The 13498-nt window shown below is 39.0% G+C and overlaps 1 long non-coding RNA gene across 32 annotated transcripts in view; it reads right to left on the minus strand.

Moving 5' to 3' along the window:
• LOC109675295 (uncharacterized) overlaps positions 1 to 13498 on the minus strand; it is a 439119-nt gene that overhangs the window by 378157 nt on the left and 47464 nt on the right. For 27 of the 32 annotated variants that reach the window (XR_012439077.1, XR_012439080.1, XR_012439087.1 and 24 more), the window contains one exon: positions 5727 to 5914. The exons of the other annotated variants lie outside the window; for them this stretch is intronic. This is a non-coding gene — a long non-coding RNA (uncharacterized lncRNA). The remainder of the gene's footprint in view (positions 1 to 5726; positions 5915 to 13498) is intronic. 32 annotated transcript variants of the gene reach the window in all.

A 13498-nucleotide genomic window follows, 5' to 3' on the forward strand; every position in this document is an offset into this window, starting at 1 on the left:
ACTGGCAATCCTAACTCCTGGAAAGCTTCACAACTCTCAGAGACTTGTAGCCTATCTAGTAATCTGAAATCAGCATAGTAGCCTTGCTTTGGAAAAGGATTTCACATAATGTACCAGGGAACCCCGACAGTGCTGAAGCCAGGAGCCATCTTGAGAAGGAACCTATTGGCTGAATGTCCACTGCTCTGGAAGTGAGAAGTCTGTGCATATTCCCATCTCTGGGACTCAAAAGACATTCCATAGCACTGGCTAAGCAGATAGCTGCCTTGCAAACCAAACTTGGCAACAGAGTAACTCTGACTAAAATTCACTGGTGCCTTGAGCTGTAGTAGACAGGTGTTGTGACACAAAGGGTAATGAAGGTTGTCATGTTCGAGAACCAGAGGACTATGGAGTTTACCCTCTGAGAACAGGTACATGAGTAGTCACATGCAAATTCACACCAAAAGCAACTACCCACTCTGTTCCTGCCTCCTCTCTGCCCCACTGCATGTAGGGGAACTTGTCACTAATAGGCTTAGGGAAAAGACTGTAGCTGCATTACTGTCTTGTCAACATGGGCATCTGGGGTAGTCTTGAGCAACTCCATGACTTGCTTTTTGACAAGGTTCTGACTGTTGCTGCATCCCCAAAGCAGTGTACAACCTAAGAATGTCCAGGAAGAACCTTGTCTGGTGTGGCTGCATTCTGCACTCATTTGCTCCTTCAGCCACCTCCACTGAGAGGAGTTTTTCACAACACCAGTCCCAACTCACTCCTGCTCATTCCTACATTTGTATTTATGCCTCTGGTGAATCAGATATTGCTACAACTTTTATGGGTGGCCTTCACAATGAACAGCTAAGGAACTACAGCTAAAAAAAATAAGGCAGAGGGAGAAAATATGTGGCTGTCACCCTGCCCCTTGGTGCACACTGCCAAGGGAGTCCCCAAGAGGAATTTTGCCCACTTCCAGGCACAACCCACTTCTGTTTGATCCCTGCGGAAACGGCAGCTTAAAAAGTATGGAGGTGAAAATGTCCAGGTAATGGTCCATTCCCAGGCACACATGGCTAGGGAGTATCGGGGGTTCTGCTCCTGGATAGACACAGAAGAAGTACTGAGATTCCTGCCACCACCTCCCTGTGAAGCACCTGGATCTGCATCACTGTGTGATCAGAGGACTAGTGCATCAGGCCCCTCACCCTTGCTGGTGCAGCCAAAAACCCTTACAAGTAACAAAGACAATTATCAACAGCACCTTAAGGAAACCCCCATCACCTGAGAGGGGCCACCACTCCTGTTGTGGGAGTAGTCACATAGCATGTAGTTTATACACACTATCTACACTATATGTTCCTTAACTGCTAAATTATCCCAACTTTTCATGACCTGCAAAAACAGTGGACCTTTCTGACTCTGATATGGTAGGCACTATGGCCAAACTCGTTAACCACAACCTTAAAAAGCTACAGGGAGATTATACCAGGTACTTACAGGGAAATAAGCACAAAATTATATAACAAACTGATGCCTCAAGATGCATTTTTAGTAGAAAATCACTTACCATGAAAACAACACCATAGAAGTGGCAGAGATACATGACCCTCCAAATGCATAAGTACAAATGTAAGAATCAAGAAAAAAAAAAGGTACTATGACACCTCCAAAAGATCATAATGCTAGTAACAGATTCTAAAGAAATTCAAATGAATGAAATGCCTACTGAAGATTTCAAGAATGATTTTTTTAAAAGTTCAAAGAGATCCAAGAGAATATAGACAAACAATTCAATGAAATTAGGAAGACAATGAAGGATATGAATGAGAAATTCAGCAAAGAAATAGAACCAAAAAAAGAAAAAGAACCAAATAGAAATCATGAAAACAAAGAGCTCAAGAAGGCAAATTAACAAACTCATTAAAAATCTCAAAATCAGACTAGAGCAAGCAGAAGAAATATTATCAAGCTTGAAGACAAATCTGTTGAAATACCATGTTCAGAATGAAAACAACAAAAATAAGAAAGAAGAGAATATTAAATAACCTAGAAGGTAACACACACGCACAGGAAATCAATGTGAGTCAATGCCCTGTATAGCTATCCTTATCTCAACCAGCAAAAACCCTTGTTCCTTCCTATTATTGCTTATACTCTCTCTTCAACAAAATTAGAGATAAGGGCAAAATAGTTTCTGCTGGGTATTGAGGGGGTGGGAGGAGAGGGAGGGGGCAGAGTGGGTGGTAAGGGAGAGAGTGGGGGCAGGGGGGAGAAATGACCCAAGCCTTGTATGCACATATGAATAATAAAAGAAAACAAAAGAGAATATTAAAAATTTCAGGGACACCATTAAATGACCCAATGTCTGCATCAGCATACACAAGGGTGAGGAAATAAAGGTTAAATGCATAGAAACCTAAGCAATGAAATAACACCAGAACACTTACCATGTCTTGGGCAAGACATGAGCATCCATAAACAGGAAGTTTATAAAGCAACAAACAGATATGGCCAGAAAAGATATTTACCACAATATGTTATATTATATTAACACAATATGTTATAAGCTGTCAAAAGTACAAAACAAAGGATTTTAAAATCTAGAATAGAAAAATGCCAAGTCATAGTTAAGGGCAACCCCATTAAACTAACAGCAGTTTTCTCAGCAAGAACCCTATCGGCTAGAAGGGAATGGAATGATGAGAAAAACCTGAGGGAATTCATAGTCTCTGGACCAGCCTTTGAAAATGATGCTTAATGGAGTCCTATATCCAGAAGTAAAAGAAAAACAACTAGCATCATGATAGCATGGGCTATTATAAACCCCAGTAGAAGTATATATACACAAAATGCACAACAGAGAAATAGAAAAGAATCAAACATTATTAACAGAATAAACCATCAAAATTGAAGAGGAATAAGATGATGAAACAATTTTTAAACATTCAAAAAAATTTTACAAACTACCAGTAATAGGAATGGTGACCTGCAGAGGAATGTCGCAGTCAAATTATCCTGTTGTAACTCAAGTTTACGGAACCAAACTCCATTACTTGATTATTTAATGGAGACAAAGGAGGCACAGAGAAGTCAAAGAACACATAGGAGACACACAGCTAGTAAATGACAGTTTGTATTTGCAGAAACCCTAGAGGACATTGCTCTTTATACTACACATTTCTTCTTCAAGTCAGGGAGAGAATCCAAGATGGCAACTAGGGCACAGAAGCAGACAGCATGAGCTCCGTGAATCAAAAATCTTGCTGAGATGCAGGAGCCACACTTGGCAAAAATAAAGCACCAAGGAGAATCAAAACTTCAACAGCCCGCAGGAAGCTTCTCCACACCACATTACACTGAGAAAACAGGAGAGCTCCCTCCAACAGAAGACGCCAGCACCAAACCTACTTGGGAGATATTTGGCATACCAAACAGGTGAGCGCCAAGCATCACGCAGTATTACCCCAGCCAACCCTGGGATAAAACAGCATAGTCCCCTGGGCAGACTAACAACCCCCCCCCCCCCACACACACACACAAAAACTGAACAATAAACAAGAAACTGAAAACTAACACACAGCAGAGGACGCGGGGGCCGGTGATAAGCCGCTGCCTGAAATAAGGCAGATAGTGGTCCACAAACTTCATCTTCTGAGCCAGTGAGCAACATCCAAAGTCAAACGACACTGCAAAATTGAAAAACAATCAGCAAAACATCACAACATGCTGACAGCAGGAGGCTGGCTGATGGATCACAGACCTTGCCCCAGAGAAAGGGGGTGAGGCAAAGAAACAAGACCCCAGTAAACCAACACACTGAAAACCCAACTCCAAAGCAGGACAGCTGGTGAGCTACAGAGCTGATCTCCAGAACCTGAGGACAACATACAAACTTAAACTGCCACACCTCACTGAGGGAGGAGCTGACCAAGCAGGTGTCACTGAAAGACAGAAGGAAAAAAAACACTACCCAACCACCTGGCGCGACTACTACAGAGCTTCTGCTTAAATATCAACACCAGGACTGGATGCTGGAGGAGTAACACCAGAACTTAAACTAAGACTGAAATTCTATTGTTCCTGAACCTGGCAGGGAGGGGGGGGGTGTTTGTTTCTTTTGCTTCTTGTTTGTTTGTGTTTGTTTGTTCATCTCTCCCCATTGATCTCCTAGGGTTTTTTGTTTTGTTTTGTTAGCTCTACTATGGTTAGTTAGTTAATACTAAATTATACCCAGACCAGGGACAGAAATAGCACACACACACTAAACTAAAAACCTAGTACAGCCACAAAACAAAATTAAACCAAGGGAAAGAAAACAGGTGCCTGAAAACACCAACTAGCCTATCAAGAACACACCAAGTGGAGCAATAGGAAGACAAAAAAAGGATTGAAACAATTCTCTGCCAAAAAATAATTTAATACAGGATTCTGAGGGAAACGAAGAAAATGGATACCCAGTTCCAGACTCCAACAAAACAAAAATAAATGATGCCAAGAAACCCAACGATGGCCACAAAAACACCTCCAAAGAAGAAAGTCTGCAAGTAATCACTCAGAATTTCATGGACATGTTACTTGACATGGTTAACCAAAACATACAAGAAGCACTCAAGAAATTTCAACACAACAAAAATAAAGAATATGAGAAGACACAAAAACAAAAACTGAGGAGACATAAATAAACACCAAAGTGAAAAGAGAACATTATAAATAGAATGATAAATGAATTAAAGACAAAAATTGACAATATTAAAAAGGAAGTGACCCATGATATGGAAAACCTCAGAAAAAAAGAATGAAACAGAAACACAAAACACAAAGGAGGCCAATCCAGCAGACTAGAACAAGTGGAAGACAGAATCTCAGCACTTGAAAATAAAATGGAAATTAAAGGAAAAACTGAAGAGCTATTAGTCAAACAACTCAAGATCTGTGAAAGGAATGTGCAAGAACTCACCGACTTCATCAAAAGACCTGAGAATCATGAGCATTGAAGAAGGAGAAGAGGTGCAAACAAAAGGGATTCATAATATATTCAGCAAAATAATAACAGAAATTTTCCCAAACCTAGAGAACGCTATGCCCGTCCAGGTACAGGAAGCCTCCAGAACACAAAACAGACTTGATCAAAATAGAACTACCCCATGACATATTATCATTAAAACAATAAGCACAGAGACTAGAGAACGAATATTGAAGTCTGGAAAAGAGAAAAAACAAATAACATACAAAGGTAAACCCATCAAAATCACAGCAGACTTCTCAATGGAAATCTTAAAAGCAAGAAGAGCATGGAATGAGGTATTCCTGGCACTGAATGAAAATAAATTCAACCCCGGTTCAAGAAAATGTGGTATCTATACACAATGGAATTTTATGCAGCCATGAAGAAGAATGAAATGTTATCATTCGCTGGTAAATGGATGGAATTGGAGAACATCATTCTGAGTGAGGTTAGCCTGGCCCAAAAGACCAAATATCGTATGTTCTCCCTCATATGCGGACATTAGATAAAGGGCAAACACAACAAGGGGACTGAACTTTGACCACAAGATAAAATCGAGTGCACACAAGGGAGATATGAGAATAGGTAAGACACCTAAAAAATTAGCTAGAGGATTCCAAGATGGCAGCTAGAGGGAGGAAGCAGAAAGCGAGCCTCCTATAGTGAAATCTTGGAGAGACGCTGGAGACACACTTTGCAGGCATAATCACTGAGAAGAGGCATAACTTTGACCCCTCCACACCTCCAGCTGGCGCAGAGAATCTCCACTTCATGTCAAACGGAGAAACCAGGAGGGCTCCCAGGCCGCCAGTCACCTGCGCCCAGACGGCTTGGGAAGACGTGGACCAGGTGAGCTTCGTGGTACCGTGGTACTCCCACAGACAAGCCAGGGCCAGAGCAGCATAGCCCCCTGGACAGACTGACCTCCACCTGGGGAAAAAAGAGAAACTGAGTAATAAGCAATAAGAACAATAAAGCCACACAGGAAAGAGGGTGGGGCGCCCTGAGCTCCGAAGATTGGGGGAAGGGAATCCTTCCTGGGACTGTAAATAAACAAGCGGGGCAGGCCGGAGAGGCTCTGGTGGAAACGGGGGTGCATGCCCAGCAACCAGGAGCGGGAAAACTTCTGAGAGTGGCGGAGGGAGGAAAACTGCAATAAAAGTCTTCATGATAAGCAGAAACTAAAACAATATGTGACCACAAAGCCACCACTACAAAAGATTCCTCAAGGGATTCTGCACACAGAAAGTGAAACCCAACTTAACCATGAAAATACAAGCAGCACCAAACTACACGAAAAGAAAAAGCAAGACAGTAGAGAGTGACCTCAACTTAGGTACACACAATCAAACCTTCAAACAACTAAGACAACTAAATGACAGGAATCACAACGTACCTATCAGTACTAACGCTTAATGTTAACGGACTTAATTCACCCATCAAAAGACATCGCTTGACGAAATGGATTAAGAAGGAAGATCCAACAATTTGTTGCTTACAGGAGACCCATCTCACCGACAGAAATAAGCACAGGCTTAGGATGAAAGGCTGGAAGAAGATTTACCAAGCCAATGGCCCCCGAAATCAGGCAGGAGTAGCAACACTTATCTCTGACAAAGTAGACTTCAAACCTACATTGATCAAATGAGATAAAGAAGGACATTCCATACTAATAAAAGGGAAAATAGACCAAAAGGAAATAATAATTATCAACCTGTGTGCACCCAATGTCAACGCACCCAATTTCATCAAACATACCCTGAAAGACCTAAAAGCATATATTAACGCCAATACAGTCGTTGTGGGAGACTTTAACACCCCATTATCACCAATAGATAGGTCATCCAAACGAAAAATCAATAAAGAAATCCAAGATCTAAAATATGCAATAGATCAAATGGACCTAGTTGATGTCTACAGAACATTTCATCCAACTTCTACACAATATACATTCTTCTCAGCAGCCATGGAACCTTCTCCAAAATAGATCATATCCTAGGGCACAAAGCAAGTCTCAGCAAATATAAGAAAATAGAAATTATACTATGCATACAATCTGATCATAATGCAGTAAAAGTAGAACTCAACAACAAAAGTAAAGACAAAAAACATGCAAATACCTGGAAACTAAATAACTCATTACTTAATGAAGAATGGATCATCGATGCAATAAAAGAGGAAATTAAAAAGTTCCTAGAAGTCAATGAAAATGAAAACACAACCTACCGGAACCTATGGGACACAGCTAAGGCAGTACAGAGAAGAAAGTTTATAGCCATGAGTGCATATATTTAAAAGACTGAAAGATCCCAAATCAATGACCTAATGCTACATCTCAAACTCCTAGAAAAACAAGAACAAGCAAATCCCAAAACAAATAGAAGGAGAGAAATAACAAAATCAACGAAATAGAAAGCAAAAAAACCATACAAAGAATTCATGAAACAAAAAGTTGGTTCTTTGAAAAAATAAGCAAGATCGATATACCCCTGGCAAACCTGACTAAAATGAGGAGAGAAAAAACACAAATTAGTAGAATCAGGAATGCAAAAGGGGAGATAACAACAAACACCATGGAAGTCCAGGAAATCATCAGAGATTACTTCGAGAACCTATATTCAAATGAATTTGAAAATCTTAAAGAAATGGACAGATTTCTAGATGCATATGATCATCCAAAACTGAACCAAGAGGAAATTAATCACCTGAATAGATGTATAACACAAAATGAAATTGAAGCAGCAATCAAGAGTCTCCCCAAAAAGAAAAGTCCAGGACCTGATGGATTCTCTGCTGAATAATATCAGACTTTTTAAGAAGAACTGATACCAACCCTCCTTAAACTGTTCCACGAAATAGAAAGGGAAGGAAAACTGCCTAACACATTTTATGAAGCCAGTATTACACTTATCCCAAAACCAGGCAAAGACACCTCCAAAAAGGAGAACTATAGCCCAATCTCCTTAATGAACATTGACGCAAAAATCCTCAACAAAATAATGGCAAACCGAATTCAACAACACATCAAAAAGATTATTCACCACGACCAGGTAGGCTTCATCCCAGGGATGCAGGGGTGGTTCAACATACGAAAATCAATAAACGTAATAAACCACATTAACAGAAGCAAAGACAAAAACCACTTGATCATCTCAATAGATGCAGAAAAAGCCTTTGATAAGATCCAACACCATTTCATGATAAAAGCTCTAAGAAAACTAGGAATAGAAGGAAAGTACCTCAACATTATAAAAGCTACATATGACAAACCTACAGCCAGCATTATACTTAATGGAGAAAAACTGAAACCATTCCCCCTAAAATCAGGAACCAGACAAGGATGCCCACTATCTCCACTCCTATTCAACATAGTACTGGAATTCCTAGCCAGAGCAATTAGGCAAGAAGAAGGAATAAAAGGAATACAAATAGGTAAAGAACCTGTCAAAATATCCCTATTTGCAGACAACATGATCCTATACCTTAAAGACCCAAAAAACTACTCAGAAGCTTCTAGACATCAATAGCTATAGCAAGGTAGCAGGATATAAAATCAACATAGAAAAATCATTAGCATTTCTATACACTAACAATGAGAAAACTGAAAAAGAATGTATGAAAACAATTCCATTTACAATAGCCTCAAAAAAAAATCAAATACCTAGGTGTAAACCTAACAAAAGATGTGAATGACCTCTACAAGGAAAACTATACACTTCTGAAGAAAGAGTTTGAGGGAGACTATAGAAAGTGGAGAGATATCCTATGCTCATGGATTGGTAGAATCAACATAGTAAAAATGTCGATACTCCCCAAAGTAATCTACATGTTTAATGCAAATCCCATCAAAATTCCAATGACACTCATAAAAGAGATTGAAAAATCTACCGTTAAATTTATATGGAAACACAAGAGGCCACGAATAGCCAAGGCAATACTCAGTCAAAAGAACAATGCAGGAGGTATCACAATACCTGACTTCAAACTACATTACAAAGCAATAACAATACAAACAGCATGGTACTGGCACAAAAACAGACATGAAGACCAGTGAAACAGAATAGAGGACCCAGATATGAAGCCACACAACTATAACCAACTTGTCTTTGACAAAGGTGCTAAAAATATACGATGGAGAAAAGACAGCCTCTTCAACAAAAACTGCTGGGAAAACTGGTTAGCAGTCTGCAAAAAACTGAAACTAGATCCATGTATATCACCCTACACCAATATTAACTCAAAATGGATCAAGGACCTTAATATCAGACCACAAACTCTAAAGTTGATACAGGAAAGAGTAAGAAATACTCTGGAATAAGTAGGTATAGGTAAGAACTTTCTCAATGAAACCCCAGCAGCACAGCAACTAAGATATGGGACCTCATAAAGCTTAAAAGCTTCTGTTCATCAAAAGAAATGGTCTCTAAACTGAAGAGAATGCCCACAGAGTGGGAGAAAATATTTGCCAGCTATACATCAGACAAAGGACTGATAACCAGAATATATAGGGAACTTAAAAAACTAAATTCTCCCAAAACTAATGAACCAATAAAGAAATAGGCAAGTGAACTAAAGAGAATTTTCTCAAAAGAAGAAATTCAAATGGCCAAAAAACACATGAAAAAATGCTCACCATCTCTAGCAATAAAGGAAATGCAAATTAAAACCACACTAAGATTTCACCTCACCCCTGTTAGAATAGCCATAATTAGGAACACCAACAACAGGTGTTGGTGAGGATGTGGGGAAAAGGAACCCTCTTACATTGCTGGTGGGAATGTAAACTAGTACAACCGCTCTGGAAAAAAAATTTGGAGGCTACTTAAAAAGCTAGACATTGATCTACCATTTGATCCAGCAATACCACTCTTGGGGATATACCCAAAAGACTGTGACAAAGGTTACTCCAGAGGCACCTGCACATCCATGTTTATTGCAGCACTATTCACAATAGCCAAGTTATGGAAACAGCCAAGATGCCCCACCACTGATGAATGGATTAAGAAAATGTGGTATCTACACACAATGGAATTTTATGCAGCCATGAAGAAGAACGAAATGTTATCATTCGCTGGTAAATGGATGGAATTGGAGAACATCATTCTGAGTGAGGTTAGCCTGGCCCAAAAGTCCAAAAATCGTATGTTCTCCCTCATATGCGGACATTAGATCAAGGGCAAACACAACAAGGGGATTGGACTTTGAGCACATGATAAAAGCGAGAGCACCCAAGGGAGGGGTGAGGATAGGTAAGACACCTAAAAAATTAGCTAGCATTTGTTGCCCTTAACGCAGAGAAACTAAAGCAGATACCTTAAAAGCAACTGAGGCCAATAGGAGAAGGGGACCAGGAACTAGAGAAAAGGTGAGATCAAAAAGAATTAACCTAGAAGGTAACACACGTACAGGAAATCAATGTGAGTCAATGCCCTGTATAGCTATCCTTATCTCAACCAGTAAAAACCCTTGTTCCTTCCTATTATTGCTTATACTCTCTCTACAACAAAATTAGAGATAAGGGCAAAATAGTTTCTGCTAGGTATTGAGGGGGTGGTGAGGGGAGGGAGGGTGCAGAGTGGGTGGTAAGGGAGGAGGTGGGGGCAGGGGGCAGAAATGACCCAAGCATTGTATGCACATATAAATAATAAAAAAATTAAAATTAAAATAAATAAATAAAAAGAAAATAACTTCAACCCAAGGATTCTCTACCCAGCAAAACTATCATTCAAAATAGCTGGAGCAAGAAAAGTCTTCCAGGATAAGCAGAAACTAAAACAACATATGACTACCAAGCCAGCACTACAAAAGATTCTTCAATGGATTCTGCACACAGAAAATGAAAGCAAACAAAACCATGAAAGGACAGGCAGTGCCTAACCACAGGAGAAGAAAACACAAAGAATCAGAGAGTAACATTGATTCAGCTGCTCACAATCAAGCCCTTAACAACAAAGACAACTAAATGACAGAATCACCACATACCGATCAATATTAACACTAAATGTTAATGGACTTAACTCCCCCATCAAAAGACACCATTTGGCAAACTGGATTAAAAAGGAAGACCTAACAATCTGTTGTTTACAGGAGACCCACTTCATCAACAGAAACAGCACTGGCTTAGGGTAAAAGGCTGAAAGAAGATTTACCAAGCCAATGGCTCCCCAAAACAGGCATGAGTAGTAGACTTCAAACTTACATTGATCAAACAAGATAAAATAGGACACTCCATACTAATAAAAGGAGAAATACACCAAAAGGAAATAACAATTATCAACCTATAGGAACCTAATGTCAGTGCACCCAATTTCATCAAACATACTCTGAAGGACCTAAAACCATATATAGACTCCAACAGAGTGGTAGTGGGAGACTTTAATAGCCCCCATCACCAATAGATAGGTCATCCAAACAGAAAATCAATAAAAAATTCTAGAGCTAAATCACACCATAGATCAAATGGACCTAGATGATGTCTACAGAATATTTCATCCAACTCTGCACAATATACATTCTTCTCAGAAACCCATGGAACTTTCTCCAAAATTGATCATATTTTAGGGCACAAAGCCAGCCACAGCAAATATAAGAATATAGAAACAATCCCATGCACTCTATCTGATCACAATGCATTAAAACTAGAACTAAACAAGAAAAACAACAGTAGAAAACATGCAAACAATTGGAAGTTAAACAACACATTGCTCAATGATCAGGGTGTGATTAATGAAATAAAAGAGGATATTAAAAGGTTCCTGGAAGTTAATGAAAATGAAAAAACAACCTACCAGAACCTATGGGACACAGCAGAAGCAGTCCTAAGAGAAAAATTTATAGCCATGAGTGCATATATTAAAAAGATTGAAAGATCCCAAATCAATGACCTAATGTTACATCTCAAACTCCTAGAAAAACAAAACAAGCAAATTCCAAAACAAGCAGATGGAGAGAAATAATAATAATAAGGGCCGAAATTAATGGCATAGAAACAAAAAAAAAATACAAAGAATCAACGAAACAAAGAGCTGGTTTTTTGAGAAAATAAAAATGATTGACAAACCCCTGGCAAATCTGACTAAAATGAGGAGAGAAAAAACACAAATTAGTAAAATCAGAAATGCAAAAGGGGAAATAACAACAAACACCACAGAAATCCAGGGAATCATCAGAGTCTACTTTGAGAACCTATATTCTAATAAATTTGAAAATCCTGAAGAAATGGACAAAATTCTAGATAATTATGACCATCCAAAATTGAACCAAGAGTATATTAATAAAATGAACAGATATATAACACAAAAAGAAATTGAAGCAGCAATAGTCTCCCAAAAAGAAAAGTCCAGGACCTGATGGATTCTCTGCTGAATTCTATCAGACCTTTAAAGAAGAACTGACACCAACCCTCCTTAAACTGTTCCACAAAATAGAAAGGGAAGGAAAACTGCCAAACACATTTTATGAAGCCAGTATTACACTTATCCCAAAACCAGGCAAAGACACCTCCAAAAAGGAGAACTATAGGCCAATCTCCTTAATGAACATCGATGCAAAAATCCTCAATAAAATAATGGCAAACTGAATCCAACAACACATAAGAAAGACAATTCACCATGACCAATTCAGCTTCGTCCCAGGAATGAAGGGATGGTTCAACATACACAAATCTATAAATGTAATAGAGCACATTAATAGAAGAAAAGAATAAATGAAAACAATTCCATTTACAATAACCTCAAAAAAAAAATCAAATACCTAGGAGTAAACTTAACGAAGGATGTGAATGACCTCTACAAGGAGAACTATAAACCCCTGAAGAAAGATCGAGGAAGACTACAGCAGGTGGAAAGATCTCCTGTGCTCATGGATTGTAGAATCAACATAGTAAAAATGGCTATACTAGCAAAAGCAATCTACATATTTAATGCAATTCCCATCAAAATCCCAATGACTTTCATCACAGAGATTGAAAAATCTACCCTAAAGTTCATCTGGAAACACAAGAGACCGCGAATAGCCAAGGCAATCCTCAGCAAAAAGAGCAATGCTGGAGGTATCACAATACCCAACTTCAAACTATATTACAAAGCAATAGCAATAAAAACAGCATGGTACTGGCACAAAAACAGACATGAAGACCAATGGAACAGAACAGAAAATCAGGATATGAATCCACACAACTATGCCCAACTTATTTTTGACAAAAGCACTAAAAATATATGATGGAGAAAAGACAGCCTCTTCAACAAATGTTGCTGGGGAAAGTGGGTATACATCTGCAAAAAACTAAAACTAGATCCATGTTTATCACCCTGTACTAGTATTAACTCAAAATGGATCAAAGACCTTAATATCAGACCCGAAACTCTGAAGTTGGTACAGGAAACAGCTGGGAATACTCTGGAAGCAATGGGTATAGGCAAAGACTTCCTCAATAGAACCCCAGCAGCTCAGCAACTAAGAGAAAGGATGGACAAATGGGGCTACATCAAATTAAAAAGCTTCTGCACAACAAAA

The sequence above is a fragment of the Castor canadensis genome, chromosome 11 (genome assembly GCF_047511655.1).
Source record: "Castor canadensis chromosome 11, mCasCan1.hap1v2, whole genome shotgun sequence".
Lineage (NCBI taxonomy): Eukaryota > Metazoa > Chordata > Mammalia > Rodentia > Castoridae > Castor > Castor canadensis.